This window comes from Mus caroli, chromosome 5 (genome assembly GCF_900094665.2).
Source record: "Mus caroli chromosome 5, CAROLI_EIJ_v1.1, whole genome shotgun sequence".
NCBI lineage: Eukaryota > Metazoa > Chordata > Mammalia > Rodentia > Muridae > Mus > Mus caroli.
In genome coordinates, this window is record NC_034574.1 from 69,650,721 (window position 1) to 69,677,172 (window position 26,452).

Below are 26,452 nucleotides of genomic sequence, written 5' to 3' on the forward strand. Positions count from 1 at the left end.
TCTCTGTATAGCTCTGGCTGTCCTGGAGCTCACTTTGTAGACCAGGCTGGCCTTGAACTCAGAAATCCGCCTGCCTCTGCCTCCGGAGTGCTGGGATTAAAGGCGTGTGCCACTACGCCCGGCTGTTAGTTTCTTTTTATTAAGTTTTTGGTTAGTGTACAAGGTCACGGACTTCACTGGGTTATCTTCTTCTTTAGATATAGGGGGTTGATTAGCTTTGATTGTTGGGTACTAGGGACAGGCGAATTTCTGAGTTCGAGGCCAGCCTGGGCTACAGAGTGAGTTCCCAGGCAGCCAGGGCTCCACAGAGAAACCCTGTCTCAGAAAACAAAACAAAACAAAAAGTAAAGAAAAGAAAAAAAGAAATTGAAAATTGAAATACTAAATTTGAAATTCATTTCAATTTATGAAATGAATATGTATCTGAATATATATACATATATTTTTTTTCAGAATTCCAAAGTCTATATCACATGACAATTTTATTTTTAATGCTTGGAGAAACTACCCTCCCATTTTCCGAAGCAACCATAGCAATGTACAATCCCACAGACAATGCACAAGCAGTCTGCCTTGATGCCCTCGGCAGCACTGATTTTCTGTGCTTCTCATGGTGGCCTCCTCATGAGGAGGCTACAAGTTAGCGTCTCAGCACCGTGTGCTTGTGTTTGCCAAGACTGATGGTGCTACATCCTCCCACAGGTGCACGGGTTTACTTATCCTCTTTGGGGCACAGTCTATCGAAGTCCCATTTAGAAAATGGGATTGTTTTGTCTTTTTGTGACACAGTTAGAGGTGTCACAGTGACAGGTCATAATGGAAGTCGGCAACACCAAAACATTCTTGAGGCTGTGTAAGCCAGAGCTATCATGTTATCGATGGGCATGCAATGTGGGACAACCACATTGCAAAGATGTCTGGCTGTTTCTGAGAGTTAAACACCCATCGACCTAAAACCTGCTGGTTCCACTGCTAGGGATCTCCCCAAGAGAAATCAAAATGCATGTTTGCAAGAAGCTGATAGAAAAATAAAACAGCTTTATCCAAAATTGCCCTGAATGAAAACAAACGTCCAACCACACGAGAAGATACTGCAAATGTGGTATTTTCATGAAAGGAATATTTTTCAGACATAAAAAAGATCACAGTGCTGATACACTTAGCAGACCTGACAGCTCTCTGAGACAGTGTCCTGGGTGTGTCCGGCCAGATGGACACAAAGAGCACACTGTGTGTGCCTGATACATGACGCTTAGGAAGAACTGACTGTGCTCATGGGAATTGACTGTATTCCTAGGGGGTCATGGAGTGAACCAATAGACAGGGCCATGAGGGAACTTTCTGGAAGTATAGATGTATTCTATGTTTTCTTGATGACCCTAAAGTTGGGCTTTTTATCAGAAATGTACCTAAATGAGCCTGGTGCACGTTTTTAATCCCAGAGATCTGGAAATGGAGGCAGGCAGATCTCTGTAAGCTCTGGCCACATGGGTTCACACAGCAAGTTCCAGGGGGGCCAGAGTCACACGGTGAGACCCTGTATCCAAACAATAATGTGTCAAATGAGTCACCCTATAACAGTACTTTTCACTGTGTACGTCTTACCTCAATTTTGACAAACAGCTGTTTTTATAGCCTCCTATTAATCTTTAATCATTTCGGAATAATTCATTTTAATAGTACTCTGATTTATTTCCATTGGTTGAAAGTTCTTTAGACCTGCTTTATGAACTATCGACGTTAATTTCTGTACCTGCTTGACTTGGGCCTTGAAAAGATTTGTGGTCACAATCTTGCATAGATGGCCAAGAGTTAGTGTAACTGTGACCTTTGTACCCTTACTGAGTTTGCTTTGCCCCACCCCCCACCCCCCGCCTTTTTTGCTTGCATTGTAAGCTGCTAAGTGGTGTGTGTTATAGTCCTTCATAGTCTTTATAAACTGGAATGTGTCCAAAACTGGAATGTGTCAATCATAGCTTCTTTAAAGACCGCATCCTTATCCTCACCTCTGGATCATGCCAGAGTTTGGCATGTTGTTGTTGTTGCTGCTGCTGCTGCTTCATCGTCCTTCTTTCTTCCTCCTCTTCCTCCTCTTCTTCTTCTTCTTTTCTCTTCTCTTCTTCCTCCTCCTCTTCCTCCTCTCCTTCATATTGTCTTACCATTGTTGGTTTACTCGTTTTATTTATTTTGTGTGTATGAGTGTTTGTCTGCACATATGTCTGTGCAAATCTGCATGAAGTGCCCAAAGAGGCCAGAAGAGGTCACCAGATCCCTTGGGACCCAAGTTATGGATGGTTGTAAGCCTCCGTGTGGGTCCTGGGAATAGAACCAGGTCCTCCGGAGGAGCAGCAGTCTGTGCTGTTGACCACAGAGCCATCTCTCCAGCCCCTTGCTACTTCATTGCTGACTGAACGCAGCACTTTATGCGTAACACATCCTAGAGACTGTAGATGGTTTCTGGGGGTGGGGGTTGTTTTCTCCCAAGGCCCTTTCCTTTGGCTTCTGACAATCACTCTGTCAAAGAGACTGGGCACCACGGTGACATAAGGCTGGTTAAGTGGGTATTTTTTGGGTCTTTGTTTGATCCGTGTGTTTGTTTGTTTGAGTGATTGGTTGATTGGTTGATTGATTGATTGATTGATTGGCTGATTGTTTTTACCAGCACTTAGCGGCAGTGGCAGCTTCTGAACTATAGCTGTCCCGTACGCAAGCACCAGGAACTACCAAGAGCTCCGTTAACCTGTCAGTGCTGTTTGCTGTGTGGGGTAGTCCCTCCCCACGGCTCATGGCAATCTTGCTTTTTCCCCTTTAGTCTCTCCTCCAACCTGTGAGACAGACAGGGCGTGGTTCTGAACTGTGTCTTTCTCTGCGGTTTCCAGGACTCTTGTCCTATACTTCTGAAAAACATGTAGATGCTGGGAAATGAAGGTGGCACTGAACTGCATCTGGGTTACTCCTCCTGTCTCAGCCTCCTGTATCGTGTGTGTGTGTGTGTCTGTGTGTGTCTGTGTGTGGTCTATGTATGTGTCTTTATGTCTGTGTGTATGTCTGTGTGTCTGTGTGTGTTTCTGTGTATGTGTCTGTGTGTCTGTATGTATCTGTGTATGTGTCTGTCTGTGTGTCTGTGTGTATGTCTGTGTATTTGTGTGTGTATCTTGTGTCTGTGTTTCTGTGTGTCTGTGTGTTTCTCTGTTTGCGTGTGTATCTGTGTCTATGAGTATATTTGTGTCTGTGTGTCTGTGTGTGTATCTGTGTATGTGTCTGTCTGTGTGTCTGTGTGTGTTTCTGTGTATGTGTCTGTGTGTCTGTGTATGTATCTGTGTATGTGTGTGTCTGTCTGTGTGTTTGTGTGTGTATCTTTGTGTCTGTATTTCTGTGTATGTGCCTATGTGTGTCTGTGTCTATGAGTATATTTGTGTCTGTGTGCCTGTGTGTGTGTACACTCTTGCATACTGGGATCACAGACGTACATCACCATACTCAGCTCTCCCCACCCGTTTAAACACATTTTTGAGATGACTTTCACCTGAGTGTCTAGTTGCATTCGGTTAGAATTTAGTCTGATATGAATTAGTCCTTCATGGCCAGGAGCTGAGAAGCCTCCTCTACACAGGCAGTTTTACGGACCCATCTGGAGTAGTTTCTTGTTGGTTCTGTCCTGTTTCACTGGGTTTGCAAAGAACTGTGTCTAAACTAGGCTTTTCTTCTCTCAGTTCCCAGTTAAAATCCACTGCTATGTGTCACGGTTTTACCCAGGCAGAGCTAGGGTGCATGTCCACAGGAAATGTTAACCTGGTTAAATCTGAATGTAATCTGGGTGGAAAGATTTCCTCCCCCTGGGGAAAGAGAGGACCTGGTCGGCCCCACCCCCACCCCCACTCTCCTGTGGCTCCTCCAGTTGTAGCTCATCTCCCATGAAGAGGAAATGTAAAACAACTGTGTATAGGAACATGAAAGTCCCAATAGTCATCAATGTGGTTCTTTTGGTCCCCTTAAAAACAGGAAGTTTTTCATAAATATACGTAAAGCCATACAATAACATGTAAGATACGCAACGAAATGCAGTATCGCCTAGACCTAATTAAAACTCTGGCAAAGCAAGCAAGCGAAGCCCACCTCTTTTTACTGACTTTGGTCAAGAAACAGAAAAGAGATCCGTGCTAATGGCTTCTGAGGCGAAGATGAAAGACATAAAATGTGCCTTCTGTTTGCTCTTTTCTCCATAGTTCCCAAGAGCTGTGATTCCCAGGCTGTCTCAGTGTTGCGCCCTGGTTCCTGACGCACATCCCCGAGGTGGGTCCACCTTTCTACAAGAAGAAAAGTTCGGTGGTGAATTACCCGGCAACAATAGGAGTTGTGTCCGTTCATAACAGTAAGTCCCCTACATAGAGCGCACTGGCTGGGAAGTTGCTTATAGAGAAGGTACCGGAGAATGTTTCATGAGTGTGTGCGTGTGCGTGTGCGTGTGTGTGTGTGTGTGTGTGTGTGTACACTTGTGAGCACTGGACTGTAAAATGGGCAGGGCGCCTTCACTAAATATGGGCGTTGGTGATCTTTGTCACCGGAGATCTGATTCTAGAACAGGTTCCCCGCCCTCCTACTTAGTAGCTGAGTGAACTTGAACAAGGTGCTGATATTTGTTGAATATCGGCTCTTTGATTAAACCAACAAACATAGCCGGGTGTGGTGGCGCACGCCTTTAATCCCAGCACTCGGGAGGCAGAGGCAGGCGGATTTCTGAGTTCCAGGACAGCCAGGGCTATACAGAGAAACCCTGTCTCGAAAAACCAAAAAAAAAAAAAAAAACCAACAAACATAGGAAGAGCCTTTGCAAATAGGGTGCATAAAATATGTGTGTCACTGTTATTTTTATTGGCTTCTTGCTGTTATTCCATCCTGTGCCGTAGGAAGGTGCCTTCTGTCTCGTGGTGATTTTGGATCACAGAGCGTGGCTCTGTGGTTCAGTACTCAGTCCTCATCGTCTGAGCACTGGACCTGGGAGACCTTCCCCACCTGCCTCCCTCCCAAGAATAGAGAGTCATTCTGCTCCTGACCTCAGAGAAGCTGGGGGAAGAGATGGAAGTTAAGGTCAAGGAAGACGGCCGTCAGTGTTCCTGCTGGCATGTGTGGTATATTTAAACACCTGATTACACTTAATTCATGCCCCAAGCCTGGTCAGAGTGTTGTTATGCCTGTCATGGCATTTCTTCTCAGGAACGGGACCTCTGAGGAAGTCACATTCCAGGCAGAGGAAGCAGCAATCTAAGGCTGGGAGGAAAGAACAGAGCTTGCAGGCCACAGGCATAGCCAAGAGCCAGTGTGCTGAGACAGGCTGACTGGGGATAGGGAGAGAGTGTGGGGAGGCTAGGTCAGGTCCAAAGAAGATAAATAAATACATTTCTGTGGTTTAGATTCTGCCTTAGCTCCTTTCCTACCTCTGCAACAGAATAAACAGGCCTGGGTAATTTATAAAGAACAAACAAACAAAGAAACAAACAACCCAGACTTCCTTGGTTCATGGCTCTGGAGGCTGCAAGGTCCAGGCACCTGCCATTGGCAGGTGGTAATAGCCCTGTTCTCTCATGCTATGGAAGGAGAAAGGGCACGGGACAAGCCTGGGGAGCAAGAGAGGGCCAAACACATGCTCACTCATGATAAGCCACACGGCAATAACATCTGTCCACTGGGATAACATCTGTCCATCCTTGAAGGCACAGTTCCTTGTGACCAGGGAGGTCCCCACATCCTAACACTATTTATTCTCTTCAAAACGAAGCTTCTAACACCTGCCCTCTGAGGCACATGTTCAAACACAGCCAACAATCAGTGTCTCCGAGTTCTTACCAATGTGACTTTGGAATTCTAAGTGTATTTCCTTCACAGTTAAACTGCACACAGCCATGCAGTCCGTCTGTATTGTTCAGCTCCATCTCAGGGTGGCTCCCCCTCTCATTCCCGTCAAAGGGGAAAGACTCCTCATCCGGGTCTCACTCCCTGTCAGTCCCTGCTTGCTTTCCCCCTCAGGTCCTGACAAATACTGAGGACAGATGCTTGCTTGCTTACTTTTTTTTTTCCTTTTTAGGAGCTTTTTCAGGAAAATAATACTGCAATTTCTGTGGTGTGTAGAACATTTAGTGACAGGAACACAATATTTTTGCTCACGAAACATAGAAAAAATTTACACACATGCACACGCACACACACACACACACACACACACACGCCATGCTCCAAGTCACTTGCTTAATACACTCCAACCAGGAGATTCTGAAACACTCAATACATTTTACTTTCCATTACATTTAAGTGCCTCTTACATGAAGCTCACCTAACCGATCCCGAGTGTGAGGCCGTACCAGGAGTGGTACACTAGGTGCAGCCTCGAGAGATATGCCTGCAACAGGAGAGCTACAACCAACGTGGAGCAGAACACCCTCCATGCCTTCGAGGACACATAGTTAAGAATGGTGTCCCAGGCAAAAGCAGTCACTTCTGAGGAGCGTCTAAGTCTCAGTCAGGATTGTACATGCTTAATGCTGTTCTCCATCTGAGAGATAAGACAAAGCCATAGGAGGAATGACAATGCCTGGGGTCAAACCAGAAAGGTTAGGAATTTACTGAGAAGAAGAGCAAGAGGCAAGTAGAAAGGGACAGTGGCGAGGACAGGGAGGCTGTACAGGGATGACTGACTGGTGGGGACAAGGAGGCCTTATTGTCCTGTCTATATAGTATGGATGGATGGTATCTTAGTCAGGGTTTCTATTCCTGCACAAACATCATGACCAAGAAGCAAGTTGGGGAGGAAAGGGTTTATTCAGCTTACACTTCCATACTGCTGTTCATCACCAAGGAAGTCAGGACTGGAACTCAAGCTGGTCAGGAAGCAGGAGCTGATGCAGAGGCCATGAAGGGATGTTCCTTACTGGCTTGCTCAGCTTGCTTTCTTATAGAACTCAAGACTACCAGCCCAGGGATGGTTCCACCCATAAGGGGCCTTTCCCCCTTGATCACTAATTTAAAAAATGCCTTACAGCTGGATCTCATGGAGGCATTTCCCCAACTGAAGCTCCTTTCTTTGTGATAACTCCAGCCTGTGTCAAGTTGACACACAGAACCAGCCAGGACAGATGGGAAGATGTGGGGAAGACTGACAGCCCCCCTCTACCTTCCCTGGGCGCAAGCTTGGCCATTCCTGGGGGCACTGCCCAGCAGTTTCCTATCAGCCCCATCTTCCCACCTCCCTTTCTGTGCTTCACTCCCCTTAAGCTTTGGTGCTTTGCTTTCTGCTTGTAGCTGACTACTTTGTAGGTGTGTCCTGAAGCCTATATCTCCCTCTCCCTTTCCCCAGCACCAGAGTCAAAAAGAAAAATGGCGCCTCTTCCCCAGGGATCCTCGCTTTCTGTAGCATGCATTTGCTCCGATCCAAAGCTCATGGAAATGACAAGGTCTTCAGTCTTCTGTCTATTTAAGATGGCCTGCCATCCTTGTCTGATGCCATCACCACCACAGAGCCCTGCTCCCTATGGCCAGACTGGCTGGTGGTCCGAGGATAGGAGGCACAGGTCTATTTATTTAATCTATATTGTAAGGGTGTATTGTTGTTTTGTAGTTTGTGACAGTGCCTAGTGTATACCAGGCAACCACTGACCTGCATTGCTGGCCCTTCAGCTGGCATTGATGATGTAGTTGTTGCTTGGCAACTGCTGGTGAATAGCTGCTCCTCTTGAGACTGCCCCTGCTGGCTAAGAATGAGAGTCAGGGCTGGGGAGAAGGCTCAGAAGGCAAAATGCCTACTTGCCTATAATACCAGAGCTGAGTTGCAGGCTGGAGACAGAGGCAGGAGGATCCCAGAGACTTCCCGATCAGCCATTCTAGCCAACTGATGGGTACCTGGTGCAGTAAGTGACCCTGTTTCCAAAAATAAGATGGGAACCAAAGAGGAAGACACACAAGTTAGACCTCTGCCCACCCCCACACAGAGAGACAAATGAACACATACAGACACACAGACACACACACATATACTCACACAAACAGGTAGTCACACACAGAGACATACATTGATACACACACATACACACACACACACACCAGCTTGAGGCCAAATAAATCGGGAGCCACTTGTTTAAATTTTTTGACTACAAGGTTCTGGCAAGCACTGTGCTGGCCCCATCCATCTGTCGATGGAATGGGAATAAAGGCTTTTCCATATTTCTCAGTGAGTTGATATTGTTGAGAAGCTATGAATACTTTAGTACATTTAAAATATTCGAATAAGATTCACTTAACAGGAGGTTATCTGCTCAATCAACTTGTTTTTTTTTTTTTTAACATTCTTTTGTTTGTTTTCTACGATTTTTTAAGTTTTTAAGATGGATGTGTTGGTACAAGCCTGCAATACCAGCTGACTGGGAAGGTGAGGCAGGAGAACAAAAGTTCAAGGCCAACCTTGGTGATTTAGTGAGACCCTGTCCACCCCCCCCCAAAAAAAAAAGAGAGAGAGAGAGAGAGAAAGAGAGGAAGAGAGAAAATGGAAGGAAGGAAGGAAGAAGAAAGGAAAGGAAAGGAAGGAAGGAAGGAAGGAAGGAAGGAAGGAAGGAAGGAAGGAAGGAAAAGAAGAAGGCACCGGATGCGATGGGGTAGGCGGGCCCACATAGTATGTCTGATGCTCTGTGTTCAGTCCCCAATACCATAGCACAATAACATAAAATAACCCATTGAAAAGTGTTTAAAAGAGAATAAATTCAATGATACATTTAGTACATTCACAGTGCCATAAATTTACCACCTCTGACCCATTCCAAAACATCTCCATCACCTCAGAGGGAACTCTGGGCCCATTATACAGTCAATCCCTACCCCACCCCCAGCCCCTGGCAATTGTCCGTCTACTCTCCATCTCTATGAAACTGGAGTCGTGCTGTATGCGACCCAACCCACTGTGGCTGGTAACAACAACAACAACAACAAGTTGACTTGTAGTTACGAACCATTTTTAATGACCTCATCCTACTTCAGGAGCGCTAACTGGCTGTGGGCACATCCGTGGTTTCTAATTGAATCCTCCGAGAAAACCGCCTCAGGGAAGCATCCTTTTCTGCAGTTGCTTCAGGAGACCGACAGCACTTCAGGATGAGATTACTTAATCTGCAAAGGCGTGAAGAGTCAGCTTTACCTGACTTCACCCCTGCCATATGGCCCACTCCCTTCAGCCACCTGCCCCCCAGCCCCTGACTTAGGCTGCCATTGTGCCTGTTGCCTGAACTCTGATGTATCCCATCATGCAGCTGAACCTGTAATTGATATTTTGGCCGAGGACCCAGAGATTAGATTGCCAGCCTAAGCAACAAAGCCGTGTTCTCTCCCGAGGGGGTTAGATGATACCAGCTGCCGGGGATGAAAATGTGAGGCGTACTTTATACTGTCATCTCCCGGGGACCTCCTTAGGGAAGAGTTCTTGCTCAGGAAGGAATCTGGGGGCCGCCGACTGAGAAGGCTTGAAATGTGAGTCCCCTCTCCATCTGCCAGGCGTCACCTAAGAAGGCAGCACAGGTGGAGAAGGGGGAAACTGTGGCAAACAGGACCCGGTAAATCCTCTTTTGGTGACAAAAGAGCCTATGTTTTAAGACTGCAGAGCCAAAGAATGAGGTTGAATCATGCTAGCAGCTCAGTCGGTGGAGACTACCTGTGCATCTCTCCTCTGAGGCCTCCTGGCAGATCCTTAACAAGGACTCTGGGACCACAGTCAAATACAAGCTCTCTCTGGTTCCTCTCCAACCAGAGTTGAATATCATGTTACCATATTGTGCATGAGAGTGGACTGAATCCCCAGCTTTCAACCCCAAAGAGTTACTTCCAAGACATCTCAAAATAACACCTGCGGAGTACTGGGATGGCTTTTGTGGCTTCTCTCCTCTCTTCCTCCTGTTCTTCTTCTGCTTCTCTTCTCCACCTTCCCCTCACCATCCCCCTCCCCCCTCTCTTTCCATTAGCATGCCTGTGGCTGCTCTTCCATTAGCATGCCTGTGGCTGCTCGTGCACTGGACTTGGTGCCGGGGCTAAGGATATAAATGAGACCCTGTTGTCTAGGGTTAGTGCCATGCCCTCCTGCTACCTACCATCTGTCTGTGGCTGCTTGTCCTGCTTCTGCAGGGGCTTGGAAGTAGAAGGCAGCTTGAAAGCCAAGAGTCCCCTCCTGCCTCAGAGCCTGTGAATCTAGCTTGAGCAAACACCAAGGGCATTGCCACGTGAACCGAACTTCACCAAACTGAATTCAGATATGTAAACAGATAGCGGGATAAAGTGCGGTTAGCGATATCTGAGAATGTTTTCTGCACACAGTGCCTGGATCGCAGAAGGCAAAGTCGACAGCCCGCACAGGGTGAAGAGGGACCTCCCAGGCGTGCCATGTGAGCCCTCTGGAAAGAGAAGAGGGTGTTTGCCAGACAAACCAGGGGGACCCACAATCAGCAGAGGTCATGCCAGATGAACATGCTTCTTGGGAGGGGGGACCCCCCCCACCCTCTCCTCTCCTTCTTCTGGTGTAACTTGAGAACCCAGCTACTTGATTGGCTGCTTAAGCCTCAGAAGTTAAAGAGGTTAAAACCAGGGGAGAAAACTATGCCGGCTCCTCACCCTTAAAATGCCACCCATTTTAATCTTTGCCTTATTAAAATAAGTAAAAGTTCACTTCTTTTCCACACTGGCTCGAACTGGCAAGCGTTCACATCCCAGGGCCCTTTCAGCATCTGGGCAAACATGCCAAATGCCTCCCACGGAAAAGGCAGAGCTCTGCACTTGAGGCGTACAAAGGACAAACAGTAAGAGCTTTGCTCCTAAGGAGACCAAAATGGACCCTGAACAGAAAAAGCTAAAGTCAGCGGGGAGAGGGGTCTCCACTACCATTTCCTATCAAAGGAGAGGAAAAAAAAACCCAAAAACCCAAACCTTATTTATATGCACAGCCACAGAACTGGTGTTAAGTTCTCTGAAATAAAGGACTTTAATTCTGAAGTTCAGAGCTGCGGGGGAACAAGGAAGAAGGCTGGGGTATTGAGAATGCTGGGCACAAGCCTCACCAAGTCCTTTCCATGGTGGAAAAGAGCCCTAGAGGAGCCCTGGAGGCAGAACTTGAACTTCACATTCAAGAACTGATGGTAGATACGGTTCTGTAACCTGTAACAAGTGTCGCCATTCTGCTAGAGCCCCGGTTCCCAGCTTTGATTATCTAACAAATAAGGACTTTTTAAGTGAATTATTTTATTTATTTACATTCCAGACCTTGCCCCCCTCACAGTTCTTCTTCCCATTCCCCCTCCCCTTTGCCTCTGAGAGGGTGCTCCCCCTCCCCACCCTTTCCCAGGGCCCTCAAGTCTCTGCAGGGTTGGTACATCCTCTGCAACTGAGGCCAGACAAGGCAGTCATAAGGGAAGACACCATGAATTCAGGCAGCAGCATCCTCTGGGACTGGATACCTGGGTGGAATAAAAGAGTTGTGGAGGAATTGCGGCTAGTGTTAGCATTCCCATCCTCTGCCTTCTCACCCGTGTGATGGCCCAACCGCACCAAGAACTCCCTGCTATACTACGCTTCTCTCAGGTGGTGTGTACACAAGGCTAAGGGATTCTGAAGAAATATTTGAAAGATTGTCTTTAAAGTGTCTGTGGTGAAACGCCTTTGGGGAATTTGGATGTAAATAGAGTGCAGCCAGGATCCCTTATTTTAACACTTCCCCAATTATAGACATCCTGGAGACACTGTAAACTGGAGGTTCCCAAAAGGATTTATCCATAGAAGCCTCAGTAATTTTGCTGGGAACTTACATTAGTTTCCTGTTGTAACACAGTCTTACAAACAGACTAGCGGAGGATACACTGTAGCTCTAGATATCTAAAACAAGCCATCAGGGCTGCTTCCTTCTGGAACCTTCCAGCGGAGAATCTCCTACTCCTGGATAGCTTGGGGAGGCTTCCTGCCTTCCCTGGCTTGTGGCAGCTTCCTCTTTCTTCAACACCAGAAGCAGTGTCCCACTGAGGCCTCTCCCATCTAGGGACCTGCACAGCTCTCTGCACAGCTCCTCCTGTGAGTGTCACACCCCACTCTCCTACTTTTAAAGACCCCTGTGATTTTACTGGGTTCACCCAGATAATTAAGCCTGACCTTCCAGTCTCAGCATCTCTCACAGTGTCATATCTGCTGAGCCTCCTTTGCCTTGTAAAATAACATGATCAGGGATGTTAGGGACTCTTCCCTGCCCCGTGACAGGTGTTGTTCAGCACTATTGCCAGCCCTTAGGGGAATCTCTTAAAGGAGCAACACAGCCACCCTGTATGATGGCATTCCTCAGGGGAAATGGGCCCTCAAGTGGGAACAGAACAGATTCACATCTGTGAAGCACAACAGCAGGTAAACAATGGAAGCTTTGCCTAGCAATGGTGAAGATGTGAGTGGTAAGGATCCCTTCAGGGGACTAGAGAGGTGTCTCGGAGGTTAAGAACACTTTCTGTGGGCTGGAAAGATGGCTCAGAGGTTAAGGAGCACCAGCTTCTCTTCCAGAGGTCCTGAGTTCAATTCTCAGCAACCACATGGTGGCTCACAACCATCTGTAATGGGATCTGGTGCCCCCTTCTGGCTTATGGACATATATACATGCAGGTAAAATGATGTATACATTATTATTATTATTATTATTATTATTATTATTATTATTATTAACCAGGTTCTGTTCCAAGCATCCTTATCAGTCAGCTCCCAACCATCTGTTAACTCCAGTTCTAGGGGAATCTTACACCACCTTCTGGCCACTACCATGCACACAATGCACAGACAGCCAGGCAGGCACACACATATACATAAATTTTAAAATATTTTTTCAATTCTTTAAAATAAAGACCTCCTCCTCCTCATCTTCCTCCTCCTCCTCCTCTTCCACCTCTTTTCTTCTGTCCTCATTTCTCTGCTTGCTTCCTTCCTTTCTTTGAAACAGGATCTCATCCTATAGTCTGACCTACTCTTCTCTCTGTGGTGTAGGCCAGCCTAGAATTCAGGGCAACTCCTACAGCCTTCAGGCCCAAGTGTTGGAATTGCTTGTGTTGTGCTCTACACCAAACTAATGCCTGTTTTATAGTCTCCTTTCTTGTATGATGATACAGTGCACTTCACAGACACTCAGAAAGTAGCTGATGTCTTTTGGAGAATCAGTGGGAGTTGGCATAAAATAATCAGAAATACATTCCCATATGCCACTGTGTGAGCTGTGTTTTGTCCCATCTTTACAAACATTAGAGACAGTGTTTGCCGGCTATGGTGACAATAGACTCTACAAAAGGAAATACAAAACTGATTTCAGGTCAGCCCAACAAAGGTCTTTTGTGAGTCCATCTTGAGGAAATTATATCCAAAAGCAACATTGTACCAGTTGTGGCAGTATGAGGGCAGAAGCAAAGAAAAGTCATGAAGTTACAAAATATCCATTTTTTCAATGACGATGAATTTTCTTTTAAAAAAAAGACAAAGTGTTCCTATGTAGTTGGCTGACCTAGAACTCACTGTGTAGGCTGGCCCCAAACTCACATAGATCTGCCCACCACTGCTTCACCTGTGCTGGGATTATAGGACTGGGCCACCATACCCCATCCAATGATAAGACCATTTCAGCTAAGGAGGCAGCTAAGATGTTAATATTGAATAAGGAACAGTTAATACCACAACATGTACAGAGGCCAGCAAAATAAAAGTAAAACCAATATGTTCTGTTCTTTATGCTTCAGTCTTAAATGAAAACTTCCAGGGTGGTAGTGGCTGGCAAGACCCCAGGGAGGTGACCAGGTCTTGAGGGCAGGGCACTCACAAATGGAAGCAATGTCCTTATAAAAGATTCCCCCAGAGAGCAGCCTAAGCCTTTCAGCCATGTGAGGACATACATGGAAGATACCACCAAGTAAACCAGCAAGGGCCCCTCTCCCTGACACCAGATCTACTGGACCTTGATCTGGGAGTTCTATTCTCCAAAGCTGGAGAATAGAATTTCTGTGTTTAGCCTACACTCTGTGATGTACCAGTACAGCATCCTGAGTGGCTGGAGACACATGGGAAGCAGAGATAGTGTGCTCTGACAGTGAGCCGACCCTGTATGGTAGTTAATTCCTTGGGTTGATGTGGACCATTTCAAATGGAGAGGTGACATTTATGTTAAGACTGTGTTCATTACCGTAGCAATAAATCCAGTAGAATTAAAAGAAGCAAGAAGTAATACATGAGCTTTAAGGGAAGAGGCTTCCTTTTTTAATAATAAAATTTCCCTTTTAATTTTATTTTGTGTATGAATGTTTTTGCCTATATGTGTGTGTACCACATGAGTGCAGTACCAGAGAAGGACAGAAGAGGGCGATGGATGCCCTGGTAACAGAAGGAAAGCATACTTCAAAAATGGAGCTAGTAACAAAAAATGGTAAGGTATAAGAGAAGTTCTTTAAAATATGGCATCATGGTGCTGAGACAACTTACTAGCACTAGCTAAGAAGGTAGGGACCAAAGGAACATGGTACTCCCTTACCAAAAGTCATAAAACAGAAAAACAATGCAACTTACCTTTCTGAGAAATAGAGCTTAAAATGGAAATGCATTGTGACTGGTAACATAGGAAGACAGAACTAAACTGCTTTTATCTGTTTTCTGTTGCTATAACAAAGTACTCAAAGCCATGGACTTTATAAATACAAGAAGCTCATTTAGCTCACACTTAGAAGTTCAAGGGCTTCAGGGTGCTGACTCCCTGGCTGAGCCACATCACAATGGATAGATTCGTGCCTGGGACACGTATGAGGGACGGTCGTGTGGAGACAACCCAGAGTGCACAGAAGGGCCAGGCTTGACCGTTTGTTCACTCTCTGGAGAAGAAGGAGTCGCTTCATTAGATCTACCATATATAGTTCTTTCCCGAGGCATGGTCCCAGTGACCGGTACATGTGTGCACATGTGTGTAAGGCCATTTCTAGAGAGAATTAGCTGAGGAGGGAAACCCACCCTGAACGTGGGTGATGCCATTCTATGAGTTGGGGAGCCAGACAGATAAAATGGGGAAGAGGGGAAAGGAGCGAATACCAGCACGCCTGTTCTCTGCTGTTCTTCCACAGAGAGGTGGGGAAGCCTAGTGGCTAGCTCCAGCAACCGCGGGCCAAGCCACTCCAGGTTGCCACGCTTTCTGTGACATGATAGAGTGGGTTCCTTTAGAATACGGACCGAAATAAATCTTTTACCTTTAAGTTGCTTCAGTCAGGTTTTGTCATAGCAAAAAGGAGAGTAACTACTGTACATTTGACCCATAACTTTTGACCTTACAGAGGTTTAAATGTTTCAAAAATCATTTTTTTCTGTCAGGGAATTTTTTCTTAATAAACAATATCTGTAAAAATAAATATCTGCAAATAATTTTAAGTTGCTGGGAAAAATAATGCAGGAACAATTGAAAATGCTATTACATATAACAGTTTTTCATAAACCTGTTTGTCTACCCCCCAAGAAATGCTAAAACAAGGAGTTGCACGTTTGGGTATTAGAGATATTTTTTGAAGATTTATGTATTTTACGTATATGAGTGCCTCTTCTTCATTACTCTATCTTCATTACAACTGCGTGCCAGAAGAGGGCATCAGATCCCATTATAGATTGAACCACCACGTGGTTGCTGGGAATTGAACTCAGGACCTCTAGAAGAGCAGACAGTCTCTTAACCGCTGAGCCATCTCTACAGCCCTGGAGATCTTTCCCATTTTATTTTAAATTAAAATTGCGAGTTATCCTACAAACTGCTGAGTTTCCTTGTGGCATCTTCGTAAATATGTATTATTTGACTTTCATTTTATGTGGTCCCATCCCCCATAATCCTGCCTCCTCCCAGCTGCCTCCCTTTCTGTCCCCACAAGGCCTGCCTCTGCTTTCCTGTTATGTGTATTCCACTACTGCCTGTCCCCCCATTTCTTTAATATCTTTCTCTCCGATCATGGTCCCCTTTGAGTCTTGACATATACATACACACGTACACATGTAAGTATGTGAACATATACATATATAATTTCAGATCTAGTTTCTGCATGTAAGAGAAACTGTGTGGTATTTGTCCCAGTTTGGCTTATTCTGATTAATGCAATGATGCCTGTCGACATTGTTCTTCCTGCAAATGTAGATATCATTTTGAAACAGAGCCGTCGAAACACTAAGGGTTTGGACGTTTGATGGGCTACGGCTTCCTCAAGCCTGGTTTAGGGGTTAAGTGGTGTGACTTGGCATAAACATTGATTCAGCTACTAATCAAAAGGGAAGCGGCCCTGTGTAAATCCTACCTGTCCTTTTCTGGTCTGAGGAACACAGCAAATGTCTTCTTCCAGACGAGGGTCAGCAACGTGACAGAGGCTGTAATTCACTGTCTGTGTGCTGTTTGTGTGGACGGTGGCAAGCGATAAGAGCGCCAGTGTTTGAGCACGGGTGACACTTGGTTTTCTCTACTCCCACTCGATAATGTTTCTATGCCTCAGCTCGCCAACAGGTGCAACCTGGCATCCCTGACCAGCAGAACCAATGCTATGGGGGGGCTGGGGCACCCACCCCCGATGCTGTGAGTGGGGCGAGCCGCCCAGCCCCTCGTTTCTGCAAGCATCGCATTCACACGTTCGCATACTGTACTCTTTTTATTTCAGTACCGTTTAAAAGCCATGGCCTCGGAGGAAATTAAACTAACAAAGACTGTCCACAGCGAGGCTCTGAGCGCCCAGGTCGCAGGTATGGTACAAAGAGGCTGCTACGAGTTGCCAGTTAAAGAGACAGAAGCTGCCTTTCCCTGTTGTGCTTTGTGTATAAAAATGCCTGGATTTACTTCCTGGTCATCCACACAATGACCTCTCCCGTGTTGGATTCATCAGAGAGCACCCAGACGTGAACAATGCCACGCCAGGCACCTCAGGAGAAACCCGTCATCCATGCTGGACTCTTGGCAGAGGTCATTTGTCTCCACTTGGCACTTCGTGCACGTCCTTACAGTTTATCCTATCAATCTGGATTATCTCATTTCCCATCTCCCAAGTACAAGAGGCAATGGAGTTAGAAAACCAGAGTGATTATGGGAAACCGGGCTCATCGCCCTAATTAGAAATGGTAGCTAGAATAGGAAAGAGGCTTCAAACTTTTTTTTTCTAGGCATGGCAAGGGAGAAGGGCAACCAAGGTGGCTGTACATACCTGTTTCTCCTCAAGACATGGCTCTACTGTATCTAAGCTCCATATTGGCTCTGAGACATGAAGTATTCTACTTAAGGAATAATCTAATATGGAGAAATGATCACTGAAGATGCTATGGTTTTATTTTGTCTTTCTTCTTAAGGCAGAGTTACTGGGTTATTGGGTAACCCAGACTACAACCTGCTGACTGCCTGCTTCCATCTCCCAAGTGGTAGGATCATAAATATGTGCTACCATGCCAGGCAAACATTTTACAGATAAGGATAGCATTTATTTAATCTTCCTGTTCGTCAGTATTAGATAAATTAAAATCACCCCAGAAGTTTTCAGCAAACAGAGCCTCTCTCTTGTTTTTATTGGTAGTGCTCAGAGAAGCTTGACCTTTTTTTTTGGTGGTGGGGCTTTTGAGACAGGGTTTCTCTGTATAGCCCTGGCTGTCCTGGAACTCACTCTGTAGACCAGGATGGCCTCAAACTCAGAAGTCCTCCTGCCTCTGCCTCCCGAGTGCTGGGATTAAAGGCGTGCACCACCACTCCCTGCCTGCAGCTTGACTTTTAACTCTGATTTCCATTCGTCTTCTTTTTCCGTGGGATAGTCCTTGATAGTTCTCACAGTGGCTTGGAGTACAGTGGGAGAGTGTGGACTGAACCCGCCTTTCTTGGCAGGACAGAAGGGAGATGAGAGGGTCGGGGAATCCTTGCTGCTTGACTCTCAGTGTGTGGTATAGCCTTGTCTTGCTTGAACTTTCAACAGCTGAGTTTGTATTTTAAAAGGAAGTAGGAAATGGCTTATTTAGATGACACACACACACTTCCCTTTTGAACGGTGACAATCAGACCTGGAGTAAGAGTAGTCAGGGAAGGCATTCTGCATTAAGCTAAGATTGAATGTCTGTCCCTCTCATCCCCGCCTGTGGATATACACCATCTGCAGGGCTGCACACGGTCCGCCAAGGGGACTTTACAATGTCTGAGAAAGCCACACCCCACTATAATTTTCTGTGACTTGGACGATGAAACTGCCCATGTCCTTTGAGATGGTCCAGATCCTGTTAGCTCCGCCCATGTCCGGCTCGTGCAGGACGGTTTTTAAAGGTTTTTTTGTTCTTGATGATGTGAGTCTCCTACACAGTTCTGATCTTCTCTCATCAGAAATCACAAGGTCTACCTGGCTGTGTGATCATCTCCATGGCTACATAGTTGCATGTTATCTGGAGGCATAAAAGAGTGGGCTTCCCAGGTGCCCACCTCTCATGTAAATCGCGAAAAACCCAGAGTTCATTTGTGGGTTAAAATATCTGTATATTAAGCCAGGTGTGGTGGTACAGGCATAAACACCGCTACTCAGGAGACCGAGGCAAGAAGATCCCTTGAGCCCAGAGGCCAGTCTAGGGAAGAGAGTGAGGCCTCATCTGAATTAAAATATAATTTATTGCTGTATAGCTTTCCACCCCCATCCCTTTCAGATACAAGGAAATGTGTAGTGCCCAACCCTGAGCTTCAAAAACAAAGAAGAGGGCTGGAGAGATGGCTCAGTGGTTAAGAGCACTGACTGCTTTTCCAGAGGTCCTGAGTTCAATTCCCAGCAACCACATGATGGCTCACAACCATCTGTAATGGGATCCGATGCCCTCTTTTGGTGTGTCTGAAGAGAGCAATAGTGTACTCATAATACATAAAATAAATTAATTAATTAAAAAAAAAAAAGACAAAGAAGAGAGGTTAACCAGAGAATTACCAGATTGGCGGTGATCTGGTTACACCCTCCTTCGGCATTTCTTCCCACCTGTTCCTTGGAAGGGCCTGCATCTGGGATGGAAACAGGAAGAACCGAGAGCCCAGGTGACTATGAGGCCTGCCTCCAGCTGTGTAGTACTATGGCGAAGCAGAGGAAGAAAAGGATATGTGAGGTGTGTGGTTATTGTTGTAAGTTCTAGGTACCACAGGTCACAAATACTGTTTCTCTTTAAAACATAGCCATGTGCCATTAAGTGTCCACAGAATGCAGAAAGAAAATCTGTCCCCTCCTCCTGATTTTTTTTTTCTTTTTTTCAAAACCTAATGACAGCAAAAGGTTTGCTCCCTTAAAGCTGAAGGGCAAATGCCAAGGACTCAGGAGGAGACCAGAGCAAGCCCTTCACCGCAGCAGGTGGCTGGGGTTTAGGGAACCAGGGCCTGAAGTTACAGATGCTTAGGTGAACCTGAGCTTCCTTTTGAGTCTTCAGCTGGATGCTCCCTAGGCGGTCCTGCGGATTCCCTCCGGGCAGCTTCTTTGAAACAGAGTAACATTAGAGGTACAATCACTCCACCCGCAAACAACCTAATAGCAACTGCTTTCCTCTCAATTCCTTCCCTGACCTTTGAAACACACAGGTCAGGGCTCTGAAAGTAAAAGGCTGTCTTTTCAGACCTGAATCTGGAATCCCCTGTTTCTCACTCCGGTCATCAGACCTCCATATATCATAAGACCTCTTCTTTTGTTCCCATGTATTATTTTGTTCCCATGAACAAAATATTTTATTATTTGCTTTTAAAGTGTAGAAACAACACATTCAGAAGGTTCTCTCAGCACTCTCTCTCTCTCTTTCTCTTTCTCTCTCTTTTAAACCAATGAGTAAAACGATGTCACTTTCATCTTGGAAGTCACCCTAAGTCTTTTGGGATATCCTTAATTATGTTTTTGTTGCACAGCCCCACCCCCACCCCGCCATGGCTTAGCCTCAAATAGAGTGTTTATATACCCGAGAAGGACCTTGACTTCTGATCCTCCTGAATCCACCTAGGAGGGCTGGGGTTGCAGGCATGTGCAACCACACACTATTTTTATGGTGATGACCATCAAACCCTGGACTTCAGCTATGCAGCTATGCAGCTATGCAGCTATGCAGCTATGCAGCTATGCAGCTATGCAGCTATGCAGCTAAGCAAGCACTGCCAACTCGGCTGTACTCCCAGCCCCTTAAACAGGGAGGCTGGTGGAAGAGTCAGCCCCAGAGAGCCACTGTCCATTATATTACGCTGTTGATAAATGGAGTTAATTTATCTCTGTGGCTCTTTAATTAATCCACAACTTATTTTTCCTCACATAAAAATAACTCAACACAATGAAATCTTCACTTATCAGCAACTATGAACCCAGCCTCTGAGTGAGTGCAGACAAAATGGGAGGAGTATGTTTCTTTATTCTCTCCCCCACATTGCACTCAGACCCACATTACAAGGTCGCGTCTAGTGGGCACGCTGGGAGCTTGGCTCAGTCAACACAAGGATATGTTTAGTTCTCCCAGTATAAAAGTCGCCCAGCCATTTTCAAATATCCCGACAGCTCACTGCAGTGACAGTCCCTAGGAGCCTCTTTCAAGTGTGTGCTCATTGACCATGGCTGCCAAATGAAGGGTTGGGAACGAGTCTCGCCATGTCTACTAACTTCCGGAATTCCTTTACGTAAAGTCAGGGAAAGATTATTGAGGAATGCAACATAGTTTAAGAAGATTTCATATTTTAAAACGATTCTACATTCACAAAAACGCCGACCAGAAAAGGTGGAGGTCTCCTCAGTATAGCACATGTACACAGAGATGTCTATTCCAGTTTACTTAAAATAACAAACCATAATAAGCCAGGCAGGCAGGAGCCAGACAGACCATAGATACACGCCTGTAACCCAGGCGAGTTGAAAGCCGAGGCATGAGAATCACTTGAGCCTAGGAGTTTGGGGGCACCCTGAGCAACAGAACGAGACCTTGTCTCTTAAAACAAAACAAAATGGTAAAAAGCTTCTTATTTTTTTAATGGAAGAAGGGAAGAAAGAAAAGGAGGAGAAAGCAACAGCAAGAAAAGAGCCTTGTTGAGACATCACACACGGGTACCATAAAATAAACCTTTTTAAACTATATACTTAAGTAGATTTTTTTCTTAGTTTACTCAAAGTTGGACAAATGCTGCTGTTTAATTTAAAAAATTTTTGCTTTTAAAGAATGAAATTAAAATAATATTAGTTTGAAGAAAATGTTTACAATGCACCATTCAAATCAAACACTCCCCAATTTTAATGCATTTTATTTTAGCTCTTCAAAAAATAATCCAGGTATTTTTATGTGGGTTAATGCACGTCTTGCGTAGATGGATTTTTTTCAATCTCTCGAGAGTGCAGATGGCACTGTCTCTTTAATGTTGCTTGCAGTGTGCTGAGGTGTGCCGTGCGTGTGGTTCTTGCTGCCGTGTGTGTACACATGAAATGATTTAAGTCAAGAAGATAACCTCATGGCTGCGTGCTCTGATGCTCTAGCGAGCCATTTCTTTGCAGCAGGACTTCCAAGGGCCCTCGGAATCTCGAAGCTGGTGGCTGATACGGCGAGTAGATGTTGTCTATGCCTGTATGCAAGAGTATAAAAACATAGAAAACTTAACGACGCTGCTACGACCTTAGATGAAGCTGATGCCATCAAACTCAGGGCAAACCTGTACTCAGCATGACAAAGGAGGGATTTGCATGTGAACATACAGGGGCATGGAGTAGTGAGTGTGTAATCATGGACAACCAGACAGAGGCAGTCAATGAGTAGACAATGAATATGGATACCAGTACAAAAGAACCAGACATAAAAGAGAGAGAAAGGGTAGTCTGTGGAGATACCAATGAAAATTTTTTTCAAGAATTGCACGAAGAACAGTTTAAAAGTTGACAGTGATAAATGCCTTTAAGAATTTGAAAATGTGGAAATTCATACATTATTAGTGTAATTTATGAATCTTTCAAGAAGCTGGTTGGGTAGTATTTATCTATCCTCTTTAATAGATGACACTAAGAACTCAATAAAAGTATAAGCTATAAAAAAAAAAGAAAAAAATGTATGTATGACCACTGGCATGTACACTTGGAGTCCTGGCTGTTTGGGAGGCTGAGGCAGGGGAGTTGCTTAAGGCCAGGGGTTGGAGGCCACCACGAGAAAAATAGTTCGATTCTGTCTCCATAAATGATAATTTTAAACGAATCCACTGATGCCATACTGCCTACAGCAAGAAGCTGGGAGGTTTTGTTCAGTGATGGGAAAGTTGGCTGAGTTGTGATGTAGACAGACAGAGGATGTGTGTGTGTCCTGCCCAGAACACTAGTGTGTGGTACATTTTATGCATAAAAGGAGACATGGCAATTCGCATCCTGTTTATAAGAAGCATGCTTATAGATAGGTCTGTTATGGGGTCTCATCTGGTATTGGAGGATATTTTACTTCTTACTTGATACGTTTTAAAATTGAATTAAGTGGATTTCAGCTACATTTTTTAATTAAATGATATACTTAAGGCTTTCGAAGATGAAAGAGTACAGTAATTTAGACAAGCTGTCAAAATGTTGACAAACAGAAGTCCTAGGAACCTGCTTAATGACTAAGTAAAATTAATTTGTTTATCAGTTTATCCATTTAATAAGCCACTTATGGGGGAAAAGATAGTTCTAAAATATATGGAAAATTTTGACTAAAGCTAAATATTTTGACATAATTTTTATTTTATAATTATAAAAGTCATGAGTCACATTATAGGCCTTTTCTTCTTCCTTCCTTCCTTCCTTCCTTCCTTCCTTCCTTCCTTCCTTCCTTTTCTTTCTTTTGCTATGAAGGCCAGAGACTGGTCCCATGTAGACCAACCAGGCTGGCCTCAAATCCTACTCAAACCTTCTCAGTATTGCGATTATGGGCGTGCACTACCGTACCTGTAATTATAGAAACATTTTGAAAATAAATATAAACACAAACATGTTAGTAAAAATTATCTACAATGCAGTCACTTAGAGGATTCAGTTGGCTGAGCCTTAAAGTTTTACTTCTGATATTAATTTGAAATGTCATCTTTTCGGGTAGAACTCATGTGTCTAATTTCTGAATTAGTGGGAGGGGGGATAGGTACTGTAAAGAAGTTTCCTGAGTGCCCCTATACAAAATTAGCTTTGTTACTACTTTATATCATAACTATATAGTTTTTTATGGTTTTCTGTTTTTTTTCTGAAGTGTTGGGGATTGAACCCAGGTCCTTGTGAGTTCTAGGCAAGATCTGTGCCACTATGCAGCCCTTAAGAACTTTTAGTTATTTAAAAATAAAATAAAATAAAAACAAAAAACAAACAAACAAACAAACAAAAAAAACCTTTTTACACTTTTGGGGGTAGGTGTCACATTCCACTGCACACAGTGGAGTCACCAGACAGCTTCTGGAAGTTTGGTCTTCTTCCATAGCATGGGTCTATGGAATCAAACTGTCATCAGGGTTGATGGCAAATGCCCTTCTCTCTCAGCCATCTCACTGCCCTTCAGGACCTCTTGATGGACAATCAAGTCTTCTTAACAACTGGTTTAATAGCTGTATATTTTCACAGCGTTGAGAACATTTTTTTGTGCTTGAATGAGGAAAATATAGTTTAACTGAATCTTAACTTTCATATATATGCTATATACATGAAATATATATGTTATATATATATATATATATTACTCAAGGTATGCAAATATATATACCTCACATATACCAAAAGGAAATACAAGACTATAATAGTAGTAGTAAAATTAAAACCTTACCTTCTGGTGGTTTCTCAGAACTTTGTGTTACTTTAATAAAAGCTTCTAACTGAAAGTCTCTAGTAGCCATTTACCTCAGTGAAACAGTGGGAAATTTCACCGACCTAAAAAGAAAGTAATTGGCAAATTGGATAAATAGGCAGAAAAATGTTTGCACACCATTCTGTTGTTGAATATGAACTGAAGTGAGCAATGCCGAGCCCAGTGTGGACATCATTTCTAGATTATCGTGCCAAAGAACAGACAAGTTCCGTAGCCAGCCCGAGCCAGGAGCATAACTACCAATACCGTCTGTAAGGGCGAAAACGCAAGGTGGATAATATCCACCTGTCAGAGATTGAAACCTACAACTGAGAGAACAATCAATACTCATTCAGGCTTAAGGCTGCACAGCTGGGACTGGACTCGACACAACTCCAGCATTTAATAAAAGAACGGAAATGCTAAAGGCTGAAAAGAGGGAGACGGGAGGGCAGATAGGCATGTCAATCAAACCCTGAAACTTCACATTATTGAAAGAGGGAGCAGAAGTGTCTGCGGTTGACGTGGGCAGCAAAGGAAATTACTTCTCCTTTTCTCCCTCTTCCTGGCCTAGGCTGGCACCTGAGGTAGGGGAGGAGAGATGCCTCTTTCTCTCAGCATTCCCTCCGCCCCAGCCTGGAAACAGTCTTCTTGTGCTCCTGAAGGAGAAGTCCCAGCATGGCACAGGTGAAGCCTGCAAATAGTCAAGGTGGATTCAGCAGACAGGAGGCGAAGGCTGGGACAGGAGGGGGAGGGAAGGACATGACGGGGCGGGGCAGAGGGTGCTGAGGGGCGGGGCTGAGCAGAGCTGCAGCAAAGGGCGGACTCCATCTGTACTTGGTCTACCATTTTAACTTCCCTTGCCCTCCCTCAGGAAGGTCAGATGCCAGTCTACCTCTGATCGACGGGGGCTTTCTTAGACGTCATCGTTACCCACAATTCAGTCTGTTACAACTAGGTTCTTTAGGTAAAAGAATAGTTGTAAAGGTGAAACTACACAAAAGTACTAGGGAAAGGGCATTAATTAGTACCTAGCATGGTGGGTGCGGGGGGGGGGGGGGGGCATGTGCGCTCACAGGGCAGGGGCAGATGGTTCTAAGAGCTGCAGTCCCCTAAGCCCAGCATTGTTTTTCCCAGAGTCCTATGCTTCCTCTCAGGGTCAGTGTGGCAATCCTATACCAACCTTCAAGCCCTCTTTTTTTCCTTTCCTCTGTGTTGCCAACCTCACTGTTTTAACCCCACCATTCATTTCACCACAGTAACAACCACTTTAATTCCTGACGAGCAAGAGGGGCAAGAAAGGAATAGTCACCAAGCACTTCAGGGACTGTTTTAGTTGGTACTTGGGAAGTCATTCTATGAGTGACTCTTTGTGATTTATCCAAGCTTACAGGAGGTAGAGTTTGGAATTGCAAAGTTAACTCACCCTATGCGTCACATCTCAACTACCCTGGAGATACTGCTTAAGTCTCTTATTTCCATGATGGACCCTGGGTCATAAGGTCCCAGCCTTCTTTTACCCACAGACCAGGATTGCCTTGTGATCTGTATTCCCAGGGTGCACTCCATATCAACAAGCCCTGTCCATCACCTCTTGCCCCCTGAGTAGCAATTTCCAATTAGCAAGAGAGGATCCTAACTCCCCCATGTCCTTATGGAACTTACCTACCCTCACCTCTGTCTGGGACTAGTAGCCTTCTACTTTCGTGTAGAGTGTCCCTTGGCAGTGAGAGAATGATGTCCTGTCCTGGCAGATGTGGCTTTGTGGCTCATCTCTTGAAGCCTTGGTGTAGTCAGAAAGACTTGCATGGAGACACATCCCAGCTGATATACTTCATGGCTTGGCACTTGATGGGGATAGCAAGTAGGCAAGCTGGGCTTCCCCTGTCTCGAGCCTTCTTCCTTGTGCAGAAGGCAGCCTGTGTCACTTTCACAGGGCCAGGCTGACAGACCAGTCTGTGCTCCCGACACTGCAGGGCCACAGAGTTCTTTTTTCCTAATGGTTCCCAGGTGGCCATCGAAACCCCTGGATCTGGAACCCTTGAAGCACCTGGGCTGCTATAGTTTGCTGCCTGGTCTTTATCTCCTTGAACCTCTGAGCTTTTCTGGATGCTCATTTGTTTTAAAAGTTCCTCTTCTGATATTAAAAATGCCCTGTATTAGTCAGGTCTGGACTCTGTCTTCCCTGAAAGAGATCTCACTCCAAGATGATGCCTGTACCTGTGGGGCAATGGGCTATGCACAGACAGCCTGGTCTCCAGTCGAGCTGAGGTCTTGAACCCCGTGGTACCCGATGGGTGGTGATTTTCACCTACATGGGACAGTAGGCTTTCCCTCATGTCTCCTGGACCCTGGCTCCTGTCGAAGTTAACACCCCCACAACCCCCACAAGAGAAGCATGTGGCTATTAGTCACATAGACACTGTCCCAAGCTTCTGGCCTTCTAGCTAGACTCCTCCCCACAGTAACCTAGCAACAGCAAGATAACAAGCCCACTATAAGAGGGGCTGTTTGGCCCCTCCTCGATCTCTTAAGCTTTTACTGTCCTTACTCTCTCTCTAAGCTCCCTTACTCTCTAAGCTTTTACCTCTCTTTCTCTAAGCCTTCACCTTTCTTACTCTCTCTCTTT

The 26,452-nt window shown here is 45.2% G+C and overlaps 1 protein-coding gene across 3 annotated transcripts in view; it reads left to right on the plus strand.

The window, feature by feature from the left end:
- Positions 1–26,452, plus strand: part of Kiaa1211 (KIAA1211 ortholog) — a 217,949-nt gene that overhangs the window by 96,193 nt on the left and 95,304 nt on the right. For all 3 annotated transcript variants that reach the window (XM_029477876.1, XM_029477878.1, XM_021162942.1), the window contains exon 2: positions 4,227–4,372. The gene's annotated coding sequence lies outside the window, so the exon portion shown is untranslated. The remainder of the gene's footprint in view (positions 1–4,226; positions 4,373–26,452) is intronic.